Source organism: Triticum aestivum, chromosome 1B (genome assembly GCF_018294505.1).
Source record: "Triticum aestivum cultivar Chinese Spring chromosome 1B, IWGSC CS RefSeq v2.1, whole genome shotgun sequence".
NCBI lineage: Eukaryota > Viridiplantae > Streptophyta > Magnoliopsida > Poales > Poaceae > Triticum > Triticum aestivum.
Genome location: NC_057795.1, coordinates 305,091,730 through 305,116,175, shown reverse-complemented (window position 1 = coordinate 305,116,175; position 24,446 = coordinate 305,091,730).

Genomic DNA, 24,446 nt, shown 5'->3' with positions numbered 1-24,446 from the left:
GGAGGCATTCACATAGAGTCATATTTTATTCTAAGTATTGAGTTGTAATTCTTGAGTTGTAAGTAATAAAAGTGTGATGATCATCATTATTAGAGCATTGTCCCATGTGAGGAAAGGATGATGGAGACAATGATTCCCCCACAAGTTGGGATGAGATTCCGGACTAAATAAAAAAATGGGGAGGCCAAAAAAAAGAGAAAGGCCCAAGAAAAAAAAGAGGAAAAGAGAGAAAAATGAGAGAAAAAGAGAGAAGGGACAACGTTACTATCCTTTTTCCACACTTGTGCTTCAATGTAGCACCATGATCTTCATGTTAGAGAGTCTCCTATATTGTCACTTTCATATACTAGTGGGAATTTTTCATTATAGAACTTGGCTTGTATATTCCAATGATGGGCTTCCTCAGAATGCCCTAGGTCTTCGTGAGCAAGCAAGTTGGATGCACACCCACTTAGTTTCTTTTGTTGAGCTTTCATACATTTATAGCTCTAGTGCATCTGTTGCGTGGCAATCCCTACTCACTCACATTGATATCTATTAACAAGCATCCCATAGCCCGTTGATACGCCTAGTTGATGTGAGACTATCTTCTCCCTTTTTTGTCCTCTTCACAACCACCACTCTATTCCACATATAGTGATATGTCCATGGCTTGCGCTCATGTATTGCGTAAGAGTTGAAAAAGCTAAAGCGTGTTAAAAAGTATGAACCAATTGCTTGGCCAAAACCGGGGTTGTGCATGATGGGAGTATTTTGTGTGATGACAATCAAGCATAGCCTAACTATATGATTTTGTAGGGATAAACTTTCTTTGGCTATGTTATTTTGATAAGACATGATAACTTGCTAGTATGCTTGAAGTATTACTATTTTTATGTCAATATGAACTTTTATCTTGAATCATTTGGATCTGAATATTCATGCCCCAATTAAGAGAATTACATTGAAAATTATGCTAAGTAGCATTCCACATCAAAAATTCTGTTTTTATCATTTACCTACTCGAGGACGAGTAGGAATTAAGCTTGGGGATGCTTGATACGTCTCCAACGTATCTATAATTTTTGATTGTTCCATGCTATTATATTATCTATTTTGGATGTTTAATGGACTTTATTATACACTTTCATATTATTTTTGGGACTAACCTATTAACCAGAGGCCCGGCCCAAATTGCTATTTTTTTGCCTATTTCAGTGTTTCGAAGGAAAGGAATATCAAACGGAGTCCAAACAGAATGAAACCTTTGGGAACATGATTTTCGGAACAAACGTGATCTAGAGGACTTGGAGTGGACGTCAAGCAATCAACAAGGAGGCCACGAGGCAGGGAGGTGCACCTGCCCCCCTGGGCGCACCCCCACCCTCGTGGGCCCCTCGTAGCTCTCCTGACCAACTTATTTTTCCTATATATACCTACGTACCTCGAAAACATCCGGAGCACCACGAAACCCTATTTGCACCGCCACAACCTTCTGTACCCGTGAGATCCCATCTTGGGGCCTTTTCCGGCGCTCCGCCGGAGGGGGCATTGATCATGGAGGTCTTCTACATCAACACCATAGCCTCTCCGATGATGTGTGAGTAGGTTACTTTAGACCTTCGGGTCCATAGTTATTAGCTAGATGGCTTCTTCTCTCTCTTTGGATCTCAATACAAAGTTCTCCTCAATTCTCTTGGAGATCTATTCGATGTAATCTTCCTTTGCGGTGTGTTTGTCGAGATCCGATGAATTGTGGGTTTATGATCAAGATTATCTATGAACAATATTTGAATCTCCTCTGAATTCTTCTATATATGATTGGTTATCTTTGCAAGTCTCTTCGAATTATCAGTTTGGTTTGGCCTACTAGATTGATCTTTCTTGCAATGGGAGAAGTGCTTAGCTTTGGGTTCAATCTTGCGGTGCTCGATCCCAGTGATAGAAAGGGAAACGACACGTATTGTATTGTTGCCATCGAGGATAAAAAGATGGGGTTTATATCATATTGATTGAGTTTATCCCTCTACATCATGTAATATTGCTTAAAGCGTTACTCATCTATGAACTTAACTGTCAAAACTGAAATTAACTGTCAAAACTGAATTTTGCTATCGAAACTGAACACACTAGTAGCCGAAAAGCAGTAGCAGCAGCAGCGCGTGCGAGAGCCGAGGCAGCTGGTCGTGTAGCAGCATCAGGTGAGGCTACACGTTAGTCGACTGACATTTTCATCTCTGGTCAGTCGATTTTCCAGCCGTTGGATACGAAATCAAGGGGCTGTTGTTCATCTTCAACCTCCACCCCCTAAGCCGACAGCCACCACCAGCCAAACCGCCGCCCCCTACGCCCGCGACCGGCGGTGCGCCGCCCCGCCCGCCCTGAAACCAGTCCCCATCGCCGGTCTGCCGCCTCGGCCATCCCTCTAGGCCCCCCATGCCTAGCTTTTTCTTCGGCGATCCCCACACCACCGCCCCACCACCACCGGCGACCACCGCCCCACCACCACCGGCGACCACCGCCCCACCCTGAACCCTAAGATAGATAGTGGGGTACCTCTCCGGTGAGCCCCCCTCCCCGCTGCAGTTGGTTCTTCCTTAACTCCGGCGAGCCCCCCACCCCCTGAAAATCGACTGACCGAAAAGTCAAATCGATCGACTGAAGTGTAGCTAAATCGAAGCAGCATCGCAAGCAAGAGCGAGAGCGAGAGCAGCAGCCTGAGCAAGAGAAAGAGCAATAGCAAGAGCAGACCAGGTAGGGGACCGAGAGCAAGAGCAGAGTAGCAGCGCGAGCGAGAGCTAAAGCAGCAGCAGCTCCTACTAATGTGGATGTCGCCGCCGAGGGAGCGACACCATGGAGGAAGTGTCCGGTGACGCCACCGTGGATGGAGCCGTGCCGTGTCGGCTCAGGACCGAGCGCCAGCAGCACCATGAGATCGAATCAAGAAGAAAATGCAATGATTAGTATACAACCTCTCTGGTGGACCCGATTAGGCCTCAGCTTCATCCGAGGAAATGGTGATGATGCTGCTCTTCCAGTGGTGCAGGTGAAGATGGTGGTGTGGGAATGGAGGTGGCGTGAAAGACGAGGGGAACATCGGGGCGGATCCTTGGAGATGGAGGACGGGGTGGCTGAACTGGCAGGACGACGAGATCAATGACGGATGCTCATCCAGTACGATGGATGAGGGACGTTGAGGTGTTGCTGTGGACGACATCATCGGGGAAGAGGCTCCGGCTGGGTGGCGGACGGAGGAGGGTGTGGGGCTTCACGGGTTTTCACGGCCTCGCTGTACGAATGGGTGGGCGGATGGGATGGTAGTAGGGAACCATGGCTTAGGGACACCCTTGTCCGAAATGTGGGGTAAGTTACAAAATTACCCCCACCGATTTGAGCTAGGTGGTTCTTTCGGTTCAGGGGTATCACGGGCATTTCACGTGTCGGGATTTCACAGGAGGTTGGAGTTTTCGCGCGCGTTGGAATTTTGTAATAGCAAGGCGCGGGTTGAGATGGAGGGAGTTTTCGGAGCACAATGAGACAAAGATATATCTTAAATATTTCAGGGTAACAAGCCGCAGGTTGAAGAGGCGGGAGTTTCGCAGCACGATAGACAGAGACGCTAGCTTGAAATTTCGACATAACAAGGCCCAACTTGAAATTTCGGGAGAACAAGCTTAACGTGTACCCAAAAAAAAGACAATTCACACCTCATCACTAGAGAGAGCCATGTCCCGTTTTACTATATTACTAGAAATTCATTGAAATACAACAAAAAGACTAAAAAAAATCAGGACAACAAACATAACATGTACAGTACTAGAACAATTTGCACTTCCTTAGCAATAAAAAACAATGTGTGTTGTCTAGCATATGGACTAAATTTGAGTACATTTTCCCTGTTTGAATGGGATTGTACTCGGGTTAGTTATACAACCATCTAAATATTATCTTCACAACACATGACATGAATATAGGAGAAATAAATTCCTATATAAATAGGAACTACATGTACATACGATCTCAAATTCAAATATATGTATCCATTTTATGTTGAATTCAAATCATAGTACATGTATGCTCTAGCTAGATGTTCGGAATCTAAACCATGTATGATATACAACGTACAATGTGTTTAACACGCACAACACACACACAAACACCATTTAGACTAGTAAGGTACACGTGCATTGCACGCATGAGATTTTGCAACCAAATTATGAATAAATACCAGATTATAGCATGCAAGCATTGAGTCATATATGCATGATGTAGATGTTTGTTTAATTCTCATAGTTAATTTCATTCAAAATCATCTAGTTTTTATAATAAGAAAGCTAATCTATTTTAAGATTCATGGAATTGTGCATTGTAAGGCATATAGTAAAAACAAATAATGGCAAATCATGTAGAAAAACATTTGGGCAATTCTGATACGGAAGATTCTAGAACAAAGAAGAAGTGCTTGTGTTTTGAGGTTTGTGCATTATGCTTAAGTTCAACCATGGAGTCTTCTAGATTGTACATGTGGCAAAATCTGGTGGAATCTAGATGATATCGAATGGTCAGTAGTGCTCAAATTTGCCATCTCTGAACCATCGGATTAGCCTCATCCAATGGCCATCTTTCAAAGTTAAAGTTATCCGCACACTATATAAAAAATATAAAATATAATATATAGGGGTATAGATATAGATATGTGATGCAAAAGCCACTCATCATCTCCAATTAGAATAGTGTGTCCATGCATGGATGCAATGTGGCCAAACGATGTCTGTCATCGGTATCTCAATTCAAATTAGTCTGACCTTGTTCAATGTGTATACATTACAACATGCTCGTTTCCAAACCACACCGCGCATATCTCAGTTATATTCATGCATGCATGGGTTTCAAACATCATGATCTTGAATTCAAATATTTGAATTCAACTTTACATTGATTATGACCTCACCTAGTCTTCTACACCCACACAATCATCTTCTCTTTATAATTGTACCACTAACTTTCTCTCGTGCATGCATGCACACACACTACCAGTCGGCATTATACATCGCACACATGCAATCTTTTTCTTCAGGTCGGTCTCCCATGCATGCACACACACACCTCCCCCTCTCCATCATATCGGGCATTCTTTATCTCTCACGTGCAAGCACAACAATCGATGTTCCTCTATGTGTGTGTATATATAGCTAGGTCTTTCATAGTTTTCCACACAAACCGATCAATCCATATATCTAGTGAGGTCTCACCCTCTTTCCCACGTCCACATCGATCAATCTATACCTCTCTCTATAGGATTACATAGCTAATACACCCACATTAATTATATATCCAACATCCCCCTCTCATCATCCATGCCTTCCTCTTCATCTCTCAGACGCACGCACAGTGGCGAAGACAGGGGGCAGCAAGGGCCCTGCCCCCCCTAACATCACTATATATCGAGGCTAATATGAATGTGATCATTAGACAATTGCTGGTAAAATGGTTTAAGTTGATGAATTGGCCCTCCTCGTAAAGGATTAGCAATGCTTGCCCCCCTAGCTCATTTATTTTTCATGGCTCCGCCACTGCGCGCAACAGCGCACGTTCTCGCCCCCTCTCTTTAAATATCGATCTCGCACTTGTGCACTCCTTCATAGTCTCCCTACACTTGGCCCCTCGCACCATCTTCTAGCCCCCACCGGATTTTGCCACATGTACAATCTACAAGACTCCATGGTTGAACTTAAGCATAATGCACAAACCTCAAAACACAAGTGCTTCTCCTTTGTTCTAGAATCTTCCATATCATAACTGCCCAAACTTTTTTTCTAGTTGAATTGCCATTATTTGTTTTTAATTTATGCTTTACAACACACAATTCCATGAATCATAAAATATATTAAGAGTTCTTTGATTCACAGGATTCTCAAAGGAATTTTGGAGTATTCTAATCCTTAGGAATTTTTTCTATCTTGGTTGTTTGATTCGTAGGATTGTAAACCAGAATTTTCCATAGGATTCATTTGCACTAGATTTCATAGGAAACATCCCATCCACTCAAACCTCTTTGAATGAATTCTGTGTTTTTTCTATGCACAATCAAACACTCGTACAATCCTGTAGGATTCAAGACGACATTCCACTCTAATCCCATGTTTTTCCTATTCCCGCGTTCCGGAAATCCTACGAATCAAAGAGGCCCTTGCTTTTTTTATAAAACCTAATTCGTTTTGAATGAGATGAACTATAAGAATTAAACGAAGGTCTACATCAGGCATATATGACTCAGAGCTTACATGCTATAATGTGGTATTTATTCATAATTTGGTTGCCAAATCTGATGCGTGCAATGCACGTGTACCTTACTAGTACTTCGAGTATGTGCAAAACACGTAAATTATAATTCCAATGGCACGCTACACAGTGTCTATCTTATAGCTCATGAAGCCACGTGGCACATGTGGAGGCGTTGTCGCGACCTCCTTGTGTGGGTTGATCACAGTGATGTGCTGCTGGTTCCAGAAGAATGTACTCGTCCGCTCTAAGGCACACTGGCGGTACATGCACGAAGCAAAGATGTGCACGCACGCCACACATGCACTCATTCCCTCGCACACACATGCGGGTACACGGGGGACACATTTTTGTATGAAGATCCACCCCATGTGATAATTCGACGCGTGTAAAGTCCTTCACTTCATTGGTGGTCAATTAATATAGCGCATGCAAATTGAGTGGACGTGAGGGCGGAAGAAAGACATTACTACTCCATTGCGCGCATGCGAGTAGTTAAATCACGGGTTTCTACTTCCATTGGTCTCCTTCATATTTTTTGCCAAGTTTTGACCATATTTGTAAGTCACATAATATTTATGCATGTCATAAAAAGTGGCACAAAAAAAGGGGCCAATAAACCAGGATGTAGGCATCATGATCAATTTTTGCCAGGGCTACTCTTGGTGGCCTTTGTATTTAAATATGGACGGAGTGGAGTAGTACTATCTTTATCTTAGCCTCGTAGGGCTCTCCCAGTGCCTAGGCTCACCTCCCTACCTCGCCCACCGGATCCCGCCATGGAGGATCCCGCCATGGATAATCCCTTAGATCCCAGGATCCCACGGGCTGCCCTCTCGCCGTGGCCCGCAGCACTGCCGCCTTTGAGCGAAACCCCATGTGTTTTAAAGGGGATCCATTGGTCTAGAATCACAGATCGGTGGCGCCGGAGGACATGCCAGGGCTACCTTTCAGGTGGTGGGTATCAAGGGCAAATCGGATCGAGGAAGTGTCGCATCAATTGGAGAGAAGTTCCAAGGAGCTGCGCCTGGCGCAGCACAAGGCGGAGGCACATGTCGATCTCAGGGGAGAGATGCTGAGGGATGTCAGCATCTGGCAGCATTGCATTGATTTTGAGCTAGGGCTAATGGCAGAGATCATATTCACAGAGTCCACTGCGGAGGAAAGAACGTGCATGCCTGCGCAATGGCATGAGCAGACGGTGCAACTGTTCAAATGGGCAGTAGGAGAAGCCAAATCCCGGGACCAGTTGCAACGGTGCTGCTGGGCATGCATCGTAGGCGAGGTGAGCTGCCCTCCTTCCCCGCCAGCGATGCAGTGACCTAGTCGGTTGCTACTGCAGTGAACTTGCAACGCCATGTCGGTTTGCAGCCTTGACAATCACTCCATCTATATGTATTGTATTCCTGTGAAAATACTTGGTCATTTGGAAAAAGATGGTAATTCATTTATCACTAGTTTTAGAATGCTTGGTCGTGACAATCAACCGAAGCCACAACCAGAAGTCTCCATCGTGTAATACTTTTTGGTCGGTCGCACCAACAGACTTGGACCCACGTCTCACCGAAGGGACACACATCGGCTTGGTCTGACATGTACGACCAGTTACATCACTGACTTGTGCGACCGCATTTGAGCAGTGTAGTACTCCCTCTATCTCAGTTTACAAGTCTTGCACGTGTACCTAGGTAATTAATTTGACCAACTTAATAAGAGGCATACATTATGAAAAATATATCATTACAAACTTCAAATATTCTATTTTTTAAGGATATATTTTTTATGTTAAACAATTTATTTTACATATGTTATATTGACGACCTAGATACACGTGCAAGCCTTGTAAACTGAGATGGAGGGAGTACTTGAAATTTATGTTCCACTAAACTCATCGGGAGCCATTTCGGGCCTCAAACCAAAACCATCAATTAATCTTTACCTTGTTCCCATCACATTCCAAATTACTAGTGCTACAATTAAGTGCAAGCCTTCTCACACCTACTAGTACGTACCAACACTAGTGCAGAACCGGGCATTAGCACCGGTTCGTAAGGCTCTATAGTGTTGGTTACATAACCGGCACTAATTTGTGGTCACTAAAGGCCCCCCCTTTAGGACCGGTTCAGCACGAACCGGTGCTAAAGGGCAACCACGTGGCGCGAGCCAGCTCCGGGGACCTGGAGCCCTTTAGTACCGGTTGGTAAGACCAACCGGTACTATAAGGTTTGGGGGGGGGTTAGTTTTATGATTTCTTTTTCATTTAATTTTGTGTTTCCATTTTAATTCTTTTTCGTTTGCTGGTATTTTATGATACTACACATTGTACACGTTATGCATATATATATATATACATATATATATATATATATATATATATATATATAATTTCTAGTAGAACCAATCATGCATATATATATCACATCAATGTCTCACAAATTAAACCACCATATTAATTAATTCACACATACACACATGTATAGCTATATACAATTTCTCCTACATATGAATGTTGCCTTCGGAGCCAGTGGCATTAGCCTAATTGTTGCCTTCGGAGCACGATGACAACTGAAAGTGGTTTTCATGGGGGCGGTAGCGGGTAATAGAATTCTCCATTCGGATTTTTGACCTGGTCGAGCAAAAATCCCGCTATTTCCTCTTGAAGTGCTTCTACGCGCTCCGTTTCTATGAGCTTCTCCCGCACCTCTTTGAACTGTTAAGAAGGAGATCAATATGCATGTGTATTAGTTGTGTGACTAGCTAGATATCGATAATGGTGTAAAAATTGTGAATAGTGTTCTTACAAGCGTACCCATTGCTGTCCTTGAGATCTGCTCCTTTCGGACGCCATCATGCGAATGTTCTCGCAAACGCAGAATGCACACAGATCAGTCCCCTGCGCCTGCTTCAGGGCCTTTACGAGAATGGAATTTGATCAGATAAAAATTAATCAAGCATGATAATTAAAGAGATGGCAGCTAGCTAGCTAGCTAGTACTACTTAATTACTTACCTTGGGTCGAAACCATTGAAGCTTTTGTTTCCATTCGCCGGGCGTGACGCTGATGAATCTTGCCCAAGCCCTGCCCGCCGACAAAGAAAATGAATAAAGGGGTTATTAAATAGTTCATATCATGAAATGACGAACTAAATAGGCCGAGATATATAGTTAATAATGATTGAAATTACCTGTTGACTATCCCATACAAGATGTTAAAGTCAGTGTTTTTTGAGACTAGTGAGTCCAGTACTTCAACTGTTCCGGCGTCAACTTTAATGATACACAAGACCCAGTGAAATCTGCATGCACACACATTTACATGTCTTAATTAAGCGGGCATATGTAAGCAAAAACATGTAGCTAGCTAGTAGGCAAAAACAGAGAATTTGTAGTACAAGACAGTGTGACTCACTGGAAGTGGTAAGGAAGTAGTATATCTTCATTGTATTTGAGGCGCTTCAAGAACTCTAGCATGCTGTCCTCTACTTCCTTTGCAAGACGTTCATTTATCTTCCATATGTATTCATTAACGGTGTTTGGGTCAATGAACCCAATGCCATAGCGTCCACCTTTTCTCATTTCATATATCTTCATCCTGCATAATACCACAGAAAAGAATATAGAGTGAGGATAATTACAGGTAATGATTGATCTCAAAAGGATCACTACAGCTAGCTTGAGACTTAAATTATAGAAAGAAATCACTTACAGACAATAGCAACTGACGATAGATTTGTCGAGTGCGTCTTGATTGTATAACTGAAACAGTTCTGAATACTCAACGGACCCAGCTTTCTCATGGTAGTAATGGTCCTCCTTGACATTCACCATGAGGGACAATCGATCTAAAATCTTGGTAATGTTCATGTACCATTGATGCAATTCATACATTCTCGTTGGGAGGTTCTTGACCTTGTCTGGCGCGACCAAAGGTTGGCCCCGGACATATTTCCGTTTTACTTCATCCTCTCTAAGCAAAGGCATGGGCTCGATCTCGAGGAGTTGTCCAACAGTGATGTTGAGAACTTCAGCCTGCATTATATGCTCCTCCGTTATTACCACATTGCCCACCTCGGGAACATGCACTGTTTGCCCACAATAATATTGGGGGCGCGTACTGTCACCTGTTGTTGGCACAACAAGCGAGGGGATCGATTGCGCCGCTTGTTCTCCCAGCTGGGGAATGGTTTTCCCGCATTTTTTCGTAGCTGCTTCTTGTTTGCTTGATCCCGATGTAGACGTGCTCGCCTCCCTTTGTAGACGTGCTCGATTTAACTTCCTGATGTGGCGCTCATAGTCTGTGTCAACAGGCTTAGAAGCTGGTGGTTGAGCCATACGAATGAAGTGGTCAATCGTTTCCTCAGGCACTTTCTCCCTTGGTGGCGGTGGCGGTTTCGGTGCAAAATGGGCTTCCACCTCAGCCTTCGATATGGCTGTGATTTCCTCCTTGGACCTGTCATAAGGCTTGAGGCTTGAGGCTTGGACCATATTTATATCGCTTGCCTCCGTCTGTACTTCCTGTACTACCTCGACTCGTACCGCTACACACCATAGTTGCGGGGTGTCTCTTCTGTGATTGCTGAGGCAGCGGAGATGGCTGACGGGACTGAGTTGGACGAGGAGGAGTGGCCTGAGGTTGTGCCCGACTTGGAGGAGGAGTGGACGTCTAACGCTGTGGCGGACTTGGAGGAGGAGGATTGTCCTGACACTTTGCCGGACTTGGAGGAGCGGGAGTCTGCTGACTCGGTGGCGGACTTCGACGAGGACTCGGGTGACGCGGTGTCGGTGGCCTTGGAAAGATGATGCAATCCTTTTTCCATAGAATGATACGATGTTTGGCCTCTCCGAGAAAGCGCTCGCCGTCACCTCCAGCAATGTCAAGCTGTAGCCCCGAATATGGTGGGTCCACCACCTCATCAACCACGACACAAGCATAGCCCGCTGGAATCGGGTTGCAATGGAAGGTTGCCTCGGGGGGATTTGTGAAAGCACAGCCGTCCGCCACCTTCATGGATATGTTCTTCATTTTGACGTGTAGCTCGCAGTTAGTGTTCTCCGTGATGTCATCCATGGGGTATCTACCCAGCATTGCGTCGTCCGGGATGGAACCCACGCTGCTTCTCGGCATGGATGGGCCGGTGCTATCCAATGCTGGATCATCCGCTAGCTGCTGCAGCTGCTGAGACCCCTTTGATGGGTAAGTGAGTCGATCTGCTCCTGCTGCCGCTGGAATTTGACTGCCAATTCCGCTTGACTTGCTTCTAGGCCTTGAAGGCGTTCATAGTCCCGCTTCCTCTGCTCCTCCTCCATCTTCCTCTTCTTCTCCTCCGCAATCTTCTTTCTCGCACGGGTTTTGTAGTCGTTGTTACAGTCTGAAAACCCCTCATACTACAGCATAGCGCCCTTGCCTCGTGTTCTTCCCGGGTCTTCAGGATTTCCCAGGGCACGCGTAAGCTCGTCGTTCTCTCTGTTGGGCTGGAACACCCCCGTTCGTGCCTCTTCTATTGCAACAAGTATCACATCGTCGGCTCCCTTCAGACTTGCCCTCGTCGAAACATTGCCTGTCTCCCGGTCCAACTCCCCCCCCATGCGCATAGAACCAAGTCCTGACCCTGGGGGGCCAGCTCTTAGTAGCCAGAGTGACACCTGCATCCTCCATCTCTTTCTCAGACTTATCCCACTTAGGCATTGCCACCGCATAGCCACCTGGCCCCAGCTTATGGAACTTATCCTTTTTTCGGCATTCTTCTTGTTTATTCTCGACCGTTCCTTAGCTAATTCCGAATCCTTGAATTTCACGAAATCGTCCCAATGATCACGTTGGTTCTCAAGTGTTCCCTTGAATACCGGAGTCTTCCTTCCTCCGTTGACGTACTTGTTCCATTCACCATTCTTATAGTTCTTGAATGCAGTCGCCATCATCCTAAGAGCAGCCTCTTTGACTTTCTGCACATCTGCTTCTGTGAAATGATCTGGTAGGGTGAAATGTTCCACGAGAGTATCCCAAAGCAGATCTTTTTGATTCTTGTCGACATAAGTAACATCTGGACGTGGCTTTGCTGGCGCTCTCCATTCTTGAAGTTTGATCGGGAGTTGGTCCTTCACAAGAACTCCGCACTGACGAACGAACTTATCCGCAATCTTCTTAGGCGCTAATGGTTTGCCAGTAGGCCGCATGCCTCGATATTGTACTTTACGCCCAGCTTCAACTTTTTGTTTGGGCCTCGTTTCGTCCTTTTGCCTGAAGATTTGCTCAATCCGGATGGCTGAAAGAACAAAGATCGATTCGTTAATATATCTTCAAGTCATTTAAAACATTTGATGATCACCAGATGCCTGCTTATATAAATATATATAACTCGTCGGTGTTTGTTGTTTCAGGATCAACATGTTCTTCGTCATCGTCATAATCATAGTTCATGACTTCGTCGCGATCGAATATCATATCACCCTCTCCGGTGTTGTTTAGAAATTCGGAGCCGTCATAATCTTCTTCATTCTGATTATCATCTGCCCCGCGTATCATATCGAACATGGTCTGTTCTCCCTCTCTGTCGGTATTGTCTGCCATAGCTTTTGTTTAACTAATCCAAAAGAAATATAAAACAATTTAGTATTCAAATCTCAAATAATAGATATAATCTTGAATACATCGTCCAGAATAATAGATATAATCTCGAATACATCGTCTCGAATAATATATAATATTGAATAGTACATCACTGGCTATTAGCTAATAAAGATCGAATACTACAGAAGAATCTAGGACACTCACGGTTCCTCCAGCGTGGGTGGTGGACACCCAAAGAGAAGGAACCCTCACAGGATCATAGCTGAAGTGAGGTCCCCGAAGATACTGCCACGTATTGGAGAACCTGCCGCCCTCTAACGCAACCATGTAGCGATGGACGTGCTCGTCCTCCTCCTTGACACGGCGACGTACCACCTCCGGCGGGGCCGGGTCCCTCCGCACCGAAACTGGCCCACGCGAATGCCACCAAACGAGATCAGGGTCGACGACGGGACCCGCGGCCGGGTTCCTCGTCAAGCAGCGCGCCCCTCCAAGCAGCACCTCCCAGTGCCAGCCCGGCGGAGCCCAGTCCTGGACATGGGTCGGCTGGACGTTGTCGCGGACGGGTCGACGGCGAGGATGCGGGCCGGGCATCATCGAGAACAAATACTAGCTATATGCCCGCAAAAAGTAACATTTTTTTAATGATTGGATTTTGATAACTAAAATTTCTAACATTTCTATATAACTAACATTTCTATAACATTTCTAACAATGCTATATATAACTAACATTTCTATAACATTTCTAATATTTCTATAACTAAAAAACAGAAAAAAAAATTATAACATTTCTATATATATAACTAACATTTTTATAACTATTTCTATAACTAAAAAACAGAAAAATTTCTAACAATTCTAAATTTTTTATAACTATTTCTATAACTAAAAAACAGAAAAATTTCTAACAATTTCTAACATTTCTAACAATTCTAACAATTCTAACATTTCTAACTATTTCTAAAAAACAGAAAAATGTCTAACAATTTCTTAAAAATAGAAAAATCTATAACTAAAAATGTATGTGTGTGTGTGCGCGCTCACCGGCCGGCGAGGCGAGAGGCGATGGGGGGCGCGCGGCGACGGGGACAGCGACGGGCGCGGCGACGATGGGGACAGGGACGTACGGGCCGGGGCGGCGACGATGGGGACGGGGACGTACGGGCCGGGGCGGCGACGACGACGGGGACGGTGATGACGCGGCCGGGACGGGGCGGCGGTGACGACCGGGACGGGACGACGGGGCGGCGACGGGGGCGGCGACGGGCCGGGGCGGCGTCGAGGGATATGGAGACGGCGGGGGCGGCGGGCGACGGTGTAGAGGAGAAGAAGCAGAGGGAGAGATGAGAAACGGACGAAATTTCGAAGTGTTTTCTTATATAGAAGGCACTTTTACTACCGGTTGGAGCCACCAACCGGTACTAAAGGTTTGTTTTGGCCAGGCCAAGCGGCGGGAAGCGCACCCCCTTTAGTACCGGGTGGTGGATCAAACCGGTACTAAAGGCCCCCCCTTTAGTACCGGTTGGAGCCACGACCCGGTACTAAAGGGTGTGCGCTGCCAGGCGAGGGGCGCAGAAGTTTAGTCCCACCTCGCTAGTTTAGGAGCGCCAGGTCCAGTTTATAAGCCCCGACGCGGGCACTGCATTGAACTCCTCTCAATAGCAGGCCTTCTGGGCCTACCTCTCCTACTCTGCCTGTGGGCCTACTGGGCTTTCGGGCCTGCATCCTGGCCCAACTACAGGTTGGGTTTCTAGTCGTATGCAGGCCGCTGTGGCGCAGTAGGCGGGCTTTTTTATTTTCTTGTTTTTTTTGATTTATTTATTTTTGTTTTATTTATTTTTGAGTTTTTTTGCTTTATTTAGAGTTTCTTTGTGAATATTCTTGCTTTAGGTACAAAAAATTACAAACTTTTTGTTAGTGCCGGTAGATTTCAAATTTGAATAGTTTAAATTTTGAATTATTTGAAATTTGTGTGAATCACTAGTTTGTGAATAACTTAACTTTGAAAAAAGTTTTTTCAGTGATTCTTTTTTCTTATGTTTAATATTAGTGTGTTTTATCGTTATATTCAATTTAGTAATGCTTAGGTTATTTAAAAAATGAAATGCCTTTGTAACAGTTCAGTTTTCATCGGAAACCCTGATACTTCGAAACAGATTGTCCATTTTGTACACGAAGTGCATCCAGTTTTTGCCGTAACCCTCTCTACTTTCTTGCACATGCTATTTGTATGAAATTATGATACCATGCCAACTTTCAACCTTTTTTGAGTTCATTTGAATTGCTTTTCAATTTCAGGGTCATTTAGCTGGAAAAAAATCAGTAAATGCATGAAAAGAATTTGTTTGCACATAAAATTTCTTCACGTTTCAAATGCCAAAACACATAACTACCCTAACTATTACAGACATTCCCTCCTGGGTGTGAAACACAGAAGAAAGTGATGATAGTGAAGCCGATCACATCCCAGATCTTTGGATGTGAAACTTTTTCTTCGCGTGTGTCCCTTTGCGCCGTAACCATGGAAAATCTTGATCATTTAACGGGATGCTCGGGTCAATATTCACTTTGAATGGAGCAATTTCATCAAACTTTTCATAATCTTCTGACTTGTCTGTCTTGTCATCCACTCCCACGATGTTTCTCTTCCCAGAAAGAACTATGTGCCGCTTTGGCTCATCGTACGATGCATTCGCTTCCTTATCTTTTCTTTTTCTTGGCTTGGTAGACATGTCCTTCACATAGAAAACATGTGCCACATCATTGGCTAGGACGAATGGTTAGTCTGCATACGCAAGATTGTTGAGATCCACTGTTGTCATTCCGTACTACGGGTCTTCCGTTACCCCGCCTCGTGTCATATTGACCCATTTGCACCGAAACAAAGGGACCTTTAAACCACGTCGATAGTCAAGTTCCCATATGTCCTATATATAACCATAATATGTTTCCTTTCCTGTCTTGGTTTCTGCATCAAAGCGGACACCACTGTTTTGGTTGGTGCTCTTCTTATCTTGGGCGATCGTGTAAAATCTATTACCATTTATCTCGTACCCTTTGAAAGTCATTATATTCGAAGATGGTAACTGGGACAGCAAGTACAGGTCATCTTCAATAAGGTGTCATGCATGGTACGTGTCTGCAACCAGTTGGCGAAACTCCTGGTTTGTTCATGTGTAATCCACTCATCAGACCGCTCCGGGTGTTTGGAGCGTAGCAAATTCTTGTGTTCGTCCATATACGGATCCACCAAGGTGGAATTCTGTAGAACTGTGTAGTGTGCTTCAGGTGTATCTTTTGTCTTACCATACACGCCCAAGAAGCCAAGCAGGGTCACGCAAAGATTCTTCGTCACGTGCATCAGTCGATTGCGGAGCGGACCTCTAGGTCTTTCCAATATGGCAGGTCCCAAAATATATATTTCTTCTTCCACATGGGTGCGCGTCCGTCCGCGTCCTTCGGAACAGGTTTTCCGCCAGGACCCTTTCCAAATATCACCTTCAAATCCTTGACCATATCATGTACATCAGCACCAGTACGGTGGCGAGGGTTGGTCCGGTGATCCGCCTCACCTTTGAAATGCTTGCCTTTCTTTCTTACGGGATGCCTGCTCGGAAGAAATCGACGATGTCCCAGGTACACATTCTTCTTACAACTATTCAAATATATACTGTCGGTATCATCCAAACAGTGTGTGCATCCGCGGTATCCCTTGTTTGTCTGTCCTGAAAGGTTACTGAGAGCAGGCCAATCATTGATGGTCACGAACAGCAACGCCTTGAGGTCAAATTCTTCCCCCATGTGCTCATCCCACGCACGTACACCTGTTCCATTCCACAGTTGTAAGAGTTCTTCAAATAATGGCCTTAGGTACACATCAATGTCGTTGCCGGGTTGCTTAGGGCCTTGGATGAGCACTGGCATCATAATGAACTTCCGCTTCATGCACAACCAAGGAGGAAGGTTATACAAACATAGAGTCACAGGACAGGTGCTATGGTTGGTGCTCTGCTCCCCAAAAGGATTAATGCCATCTGCGCTTAGACCAAACCATACGCTCCTTGCGTCATCTGCAAACTCCTTCCCGTACTTTCTTTCGATTTTTCTCCACTACGACCCATCAGCGGGTACTCACAACTTTCCGTCTTTCTTACGGTCTTCTCTGTGCCATCGCATCGCCTTGGCATGCTCTTTGTTTTGGAACAAACGTTTCAACCGTGGTTATATAGGAGAATACCACATCACCTTGGCAGGAATCTTCTTCCTGGGGCGCTCGCCCTCGACATCACCAGGCTCATCGCGGGTGATCTTATAGCGCAATGCACCACATACCGGGCAAGCGTTCAAATCCTCGTACTCACCGCGGTAGAGGATGCAATCATTAGGGCATGCATGTATCTTCTGCACCTCTAACCCTAAAGGGCAGACAGCCTTCTTTGCTTCGTACGTACTCTCGGGCAATTCGTTGTCCTTTGGAAGCATATCCTTTATCATTACCAGCAACTTTCCAGATCCCTTGTCAGATACACCATTCTCTGCCTTCCATTGCAGCAATTCCAGTGTGGTGCCCAGCTTTTTCTTGTCACCTACGCAATTCAGGTACAACAATTTTTTGTGATCCTCTAACATGCGCTGCAACTTCTTCTTCTCCAAATCACTTGCGCAGTTTCTCTTTGCATCGGCAATGGCCCGACCTAGATCATCAACGGGCTCATCTGATGCCTCTTCTTCAGCTACTTCCCGCATTGCCGGCTCAGCTTCTTCCCGCACTACCGGCTCAGCTTCTTCCCCCATTGTTGTATCATCGTATTCAGGGAACCCATGGCCAGGATAGATGTCGTCGTCCTCTTCTTCTTCATTGTCTTCCATCATAACCCCTCTTTCTCCGTGCTTGGTCCAAACATTATAGTGGGGCATGAAACCAGACTCAAACAGGTGGACGTGAATGGTTCTTGACGTAGAGTAATTGTGACCATTCTTACAGCCAGCACATGGACAAGGCATAAAACCATCCGCCCGCTTGTTTGCCTCAGCTGCAAGCAGAAAAGTATGCACGCCCTCAACGAACTGGGGAGAGCATCGGTCATCGTACATCAATTGCCGGCTCATCTTCATTACACAACACCGAATAGACCAAATTAATACAAGTTCATACATAAAGTTCATACAACACTTAAATGCAACAAACAAATAACTCTCTAGCTAAACCATTTAAATGCAACAACAAATGCAATCAAGATCGCAACTAAGGTAACAATTGATCCAACAGCATAATGATACCAAGCCTCACTATCGATGGCATATTTTCTAATCTTTCTGTTCTTCAAGCGCATTTTCTCCATCTTGATCTTGTGATCATCGATGACATCGGCAACATGCAACTCCAATTCCATCTTCTCCCCCTCAATTCTTTTCAATTTTTATTTCAAGTACTCGTTTTCTCTTTCAACTAAATTTAACCTCTCGACAATAGGGTCGGTTGGAATTTCTGGTTCACATACCTCCTAGATAAAAATATCTATGTCAACTTGAATGGCATAATTTGTCATAAACATGAAATGCAACAAATAGTTTTAAAAGAGAATATACCACATCCGAATCATAACAAGGACGAGGGCCGAAGGGGACGGATATCAAAACCATGGCACTATGTATAACAAACAACATACGGGTAAGATAATTATTACATGATTAACTATATATCCAAATCACACAAACATCAATTTTTTATATAAAATTTCATGAACAAGAGGCTCACCACAAGGTGGTGCCGGTGACGGGATGGTGCGGGCGATCGACGGTGGTTACGACGGAGATTTAGAAGGCACTAAGTAAACCATACCTACATATGCAAACTAAGTGTTATTTTTGACCTCAAATTGCATATAAATCAAATACTAGCACATATATATATTTCCTCCCAAATTACTAAACTCACAAATTAGTAACTATACAAAGCATGGGAAGAGCTAATCTAGCAATGAGAGTTGAAAGGACAAAGTTGCTAACCTTTGTGATCATTTGAATGGATGGGGGCCTTCAAATCTTGACAAATTTTGGGCAAAATTTGTGAGGAGCTCGAGGGGAAAGGGGAAGAACAGAGAGGAGAGGGGAAAGGGGAAGAACAGAGCGATCTCGGGTGGACGAAGGGTTTATGTAGGATGACCTTTAGTACCGGTTCGTGCCAAGAACCGGTACTAAAGGTGCTGGAGGGGGCCCAGACTGACAACATCCTGCCACCACTCTCATTAGTACCGGTTCGTGGCACGAACCGGTGCTAAAGGTTAGCCACGAACCGGTACTAATGAGAGCGGCCCGGCTAGCCGTTGGAACCGGCACTAATGTATACATTAGTGCCGGCTCTAATACAAACCGGCACTAATGTGCTGCACGTTTGACCCTTTTTCTACTAGTGCAAACCTAAACGTGTTCCCACTATGCAGGATTTAGTACTAGTGCTAGTACTTAGGTTATAAAAAGGGGAACTACCTAACCGAAAAGTACTCTACCTCTTCCTCCTCATAAGTCCTTCTTCTTCGTCCGTCCTTGTCATGGCTAGTGTGCAGAGCTCTAGGTCGAGAACTACTCGTAACAAGGAAGCGGCAACCAAGGTTGCAGAAAAAAAGAGAGGGCTCGCCGCCACATAGAGACCTCGAAAGATCTCTCACGGACAGGCGATGGCTCCCAGGAGCGCCCTAGCCGCGGAGGCGAACATGCCGACCTGGCGGCGCTGGAGTCGTTATCCCTCAACGGCATGCCTGATCAGCTCAATAAGCACCTCAATAAGCAGAAGGAGTTCGTCCACGGCTTGGTGGAGTTGCTGAAGGAGAGCCTCGATGACATGCCCGCTGAGCTGAGTAGGGGGAGTTGACCACCGGCTTGGTGATGCTGCTGAAGAAGAGCATTGCCTCGGAGAAGAAGGTGATCAGCGAAATCCTGCAACTTCAGGAGGACAAGGCGAAGCTCTGCCACGAGCTCGACCTGCTGAAGGAGGAGAATGCCGACTAGAAGAAGCTGCATGAGAATAGTAGTTCCTTGATGAAGATGCTGCAGGCCCTCCTCATGGAATAGAAGGAGGAGTTGGCGATGCTCCGCATCGAGCACCCGGCTGCTGTCAAGGTACGTAATGCGGCCATGGAACAAATGATGAAGGCTTTCATCGAGAAACCCCGCGTCATGGACAGAATGAAGAAGATGGCGGAGGAGATGCGCAAGGAGATGGAGGTCGTGGAGGCGATGAAGAAGCAGTTACCACTCCGTGGCCAGCAACCCTTCATGTAGTGAGAGCAGCGCCCCAGACTTGTGTGTGCGCTTCCTTCTTTTTTTGGGGTGATAATCTTCCTTCTTCTTTTGCTCCTGTGTTTCTTCTTTTGCTTCGGGTGTTTTGCCGCACGTGTCATGTTCTCTGCGAGGCATGAATAGAACAATGCTAACAATGAGATGACTAGCAAATTAGATCATTTTTATCACCACTAGCAAGATGCTCGTGCATTGCACGGAACATCAAGATGCTTTTTTTTATAAAACACCTGTTGTGATTGACCCATGCAGGAGTAATACCATGTGTAAAACTAATAATATCTCGAGAATTTTATTGGAAAAACGGTATCTCGAGAATTTCATCAAAAATGTTATCTCGAGAAAGATGAGAGATAAGGTGAGGAGGAGTGGGGCGTGGTGGTGACTAGTGGTCAGACTGGGCGGAGGCATGGGGATGGACGGCGCCGGCAGGCGACAGCGGCCACCATGCTAGATTGTTCCAGAGACTTCCTTTTTTAATTACTCAGCAATGAGGTTGTGGGCGATAAGGATAAACGAGGCAAGACGTTATCTATAAATGTGGAGAGAGGTGCGGGTATCTTTTGCAAAATTGTCATAGTTTGCTTTCTATCCGTTAGATATAGATCGGACGGTCTATATTACAAGATGGTAGGCACACCATCATCACCAACTTGTTTTTATAAGAGTAGAGAGTAGAGATAGGGCACTGGGCTGCCATGTTTCGTGCTCCTCCGTCGTACTCTAGTGGAAAACTTGAGTATTTATACCACAGGGTTCTTTGCTCCTCCTCAAGTCGTCGGCACATTTATACGAGCACTCAAATCACAAGGCCCCGCCTTCTAGCAGTAATGAGCCGTCAAGGCCTTCGCCTCTCTTGAAACCGACCTAGCTAGACTGCCCCGCCCTCTAGCCTTTAAAAAAATGTATACTTTTGTACAGTAGTAGTATCGATGGATTATGCCATGGAGCAAAACTAAGAAGATGAAATTAAAGAAAAAAGGTGGTACATATAGAGAGTGCTCATCGCCAAATTATGCATATAGTACTATTAAAAAAGCTAGTATGTGCTTAAATGGGGTGCTAGATTCTATTAAATAAATTAGCATACCTATTTAATTCTTGGGTTCTTATTATTTATGCCACTAGTTGTGTATGACTACTCAGTTTTGCCATTAGAAGTTACAACTACTAAAAAATGCCATCGATCTGTGAGATGCCTACTCAAAAAATGCAATTAGATATCTCAAAAATGCCATTGTTAAGTTCGATGTTTGCTCAAAAATGCCATTAGACATTGTTATTTTCACGTCAAACCCGTTGACCATGTTATATGAAAAAAATAAGCCGATTCTCACAATGATAAGTGTGGCCCTGCTTTTCAAGAGTAACCAAGCAAATAATTTTACAGGAAAATAAGAACGCTGTTGGGATCAAGAAGGCCCCACACTTTATTTTACTGTAGTGAGATAGAGGGAGAGTTGGCATGTTGGTCCATTGGTATTTATGTCATTATAACATGGCGAAAGAGATTCGAGTCACAATAATGGTGTCCAGCACAACACACCCCTCAAATAAAACTAAGCATCCTGGAATTCTTTGACAAAACTAAGCACCATGAAATTCTTTGACAACTAAATTGCTGGCTATATGATGTTGGCCATATATATTGTATGTATATAATGTGAAGAAACGAGTGGTAGTACTATACCAACTAAAAGATGAATTGTAAGAAATACTAGTATGTACGTACTGAAGAGTTAAAGTAAGGAGAAGAAACATAACATAGTTCTGCTGGGGGGCTCAGCACAACACACCCCTCAAATAAAACTAAGCACACCTAAATTAAACTAAGCAACTAATCCGGTAGCCACTGCATTAGAACCACCATGAGCAACCACACTGCCACCTTACTCGGAGTCCTCGTCCACATCCTCGACTTCGTCCTTGTCCCTCTTCCTCTTGGTCGATACTTCTTTGCTTGAACCGCACACTTGGATCTTGCTCTTCATCCAACCCTTGTAGATATTGAAACAAAGGTAGCTATCCATTACAGCGTAGAGGATGTGGTCTATATCTAGTATATTCCACTGCCGTGCACGATGAAACGTGTGTGGAGGTTTCTTCAGTTTACCATATGAAGGAGGAACCATGGCTCATGCCAGGTTCAGCATTGAAGGCTGATCACGGGAGGGCACCAGCCATTCTTCTGGAGGTCTAAGGGGTTGACTACAACAAGGCCTATCCGATCTAGGACTCTTCTGTCATTCGTAAAGTCTATAGTATCGAATTTGACTCGGCCGCCCTTGAGGAAGTTCTTAAATTCCTCGCACTCAACGTCGGCATGGCATATGTGGTAGACCAAGCATAAGTCATGCATGCAAACCTGGATCATAGCGGGCTTCATCTTCTCTTCCTCCTTTAGATTCTTCTCTTTGTCCTGGGTTGTGGTGTACTCAACATCTAGCCCAGCGACCCACTCATCATTTGAGTTTTCGAAAATGCATCTGAAGTGAGCAAAGCATCCTTTCACCGTCGCGGAAGAACGGGTGTAGATGACATCGAACTCATCGCCGGTGATGGTTCTAACCTTGTACTCACCGCTGATCATGGAGATTTAGGACGCCATGGATTTGGGAGGAGGGTTAGGATTAGTGGAACTGCCGTAATGTGAAAGGATGGCACGACTAGGAGCAAACTACCGTAATGTTAAAGGACGTCCATGGACGAGTAGGAGAGAACAACCAGCGGTTTTTCGATTGTAAAAATGCTGAGTGGGGCGTGCGAACGGCAGGGTAGTGGCTTGCCTGGTGGATAAATGGATTCATGCACAGTACTATGGGGGCCCAATTAGATGTCATGTCTACTCGACGCCCAATTAAATGGCTTTTGATGTCATGTTAAGCGTCGGGAAAATTACAGGTGATACAAAGCTTTCCATTCTCCCATGATACGGGCTTCCGAGAGCCCTTGGATCTGAGACCGAACGGTTGCATGGCGTGATTCTAGACCTATGGGTGAATGTCCTATCCTGGAGGGTTATTCTGTAAATTTTCAGCAACTTAGCATGCGACCGTTCGATCTCAGATCCAAGGGCTGCCAGCAGCCCGTATCATGGCCGCGCCTACCACGACCGCCGCCTTGTTCACGCGGTCGCACCCTTGGAGATTTAACACGGTGCGTTAGGCTATCTGATGTTGGCATGCCATACATAGTCATCACTTAGTCACTCATACTACAACAAGGTTAGCTATAAGGTTGGCTATAATAGTATTTTTTTACTTCTATATCTCTTTCTTCATAGTATTTATTGCATTTGCCAAGGAGTGACCTCTTCCAATGAAATGGTTCTTAGATGAGGTGCTAAGGCCATTAAATGGCTTAGCAACTCAAGTCCCCAATGCATAGGTGCTTAGTTTTTTGTTGCTAAGTTTGCTTCATTTAATTAGCAAGAGACTCAAAATTGTCTTTTCACCTAGGTACACGCGCTTAGCACCGTTTCTTCCCGGGGTCATCAAACTAATCTCTCTCTTCTTAATTAACTTGCCACATCAGACATTATGCCTATGTGGCAGGCTTAGCACCTGTAGGAGCAAGTACAATAGTGGGCTATAAGCCTGCTTACATGGCATTTTTGCATATATGGAGGAAAGAGGCAAGGAAAAAGTGGAGGAGTGGGCTCTCATGCAAGAGCCAACCTCTACATGGTGGAGCATTGGGAGAGGCACATGTATGGAGGTGGTCAGGAATAGGGAGACTCACGCCGGTCGTAGCGCCGTAGTTAAAATGATAATGGCAAGTCAAATCACGGGCCCCCACCTGTCCAGCAGTAACTCGCTGTCAAATCACACAACCCTACATTTGCAGCAGCCTACTCCCTCATCTTGTCGCATCTCTGTCGAACCGACTAGGCGGAACTGCCCCGCCTACCGCATGGGAAAAGCCCCGCCCTCGACTTTTAAATAGTACAATATACTAAATTTGTATCCATGGATTGTGCCATGGAGCAAAGCCTCAAGAAAAGGCGGTACACATGTATGGAGTACAGCACGCCCGTCCCGTTCGCGTCGCACCCCAGACGGTCGGTCGGTCTAGCACACTGCTCTCCGAATGGAACGCGCGTCATATTGCGTTTGCACACACATGTGGGACTGCAATTGAGAACCGACCATAGGCACACTCCCCAGCCTCGCAAGTCGGGTGAGTTAATAGAAGAGAGAGACGAGCGATAGTACTAGAGAAGTGTTGTATAGACGTTGGTGCCTGGACGATCCCTGCATGACATGGAAGATCAGTTCATCCATGCATGTGACCAGACTCCAGCAGACACGCCTGGA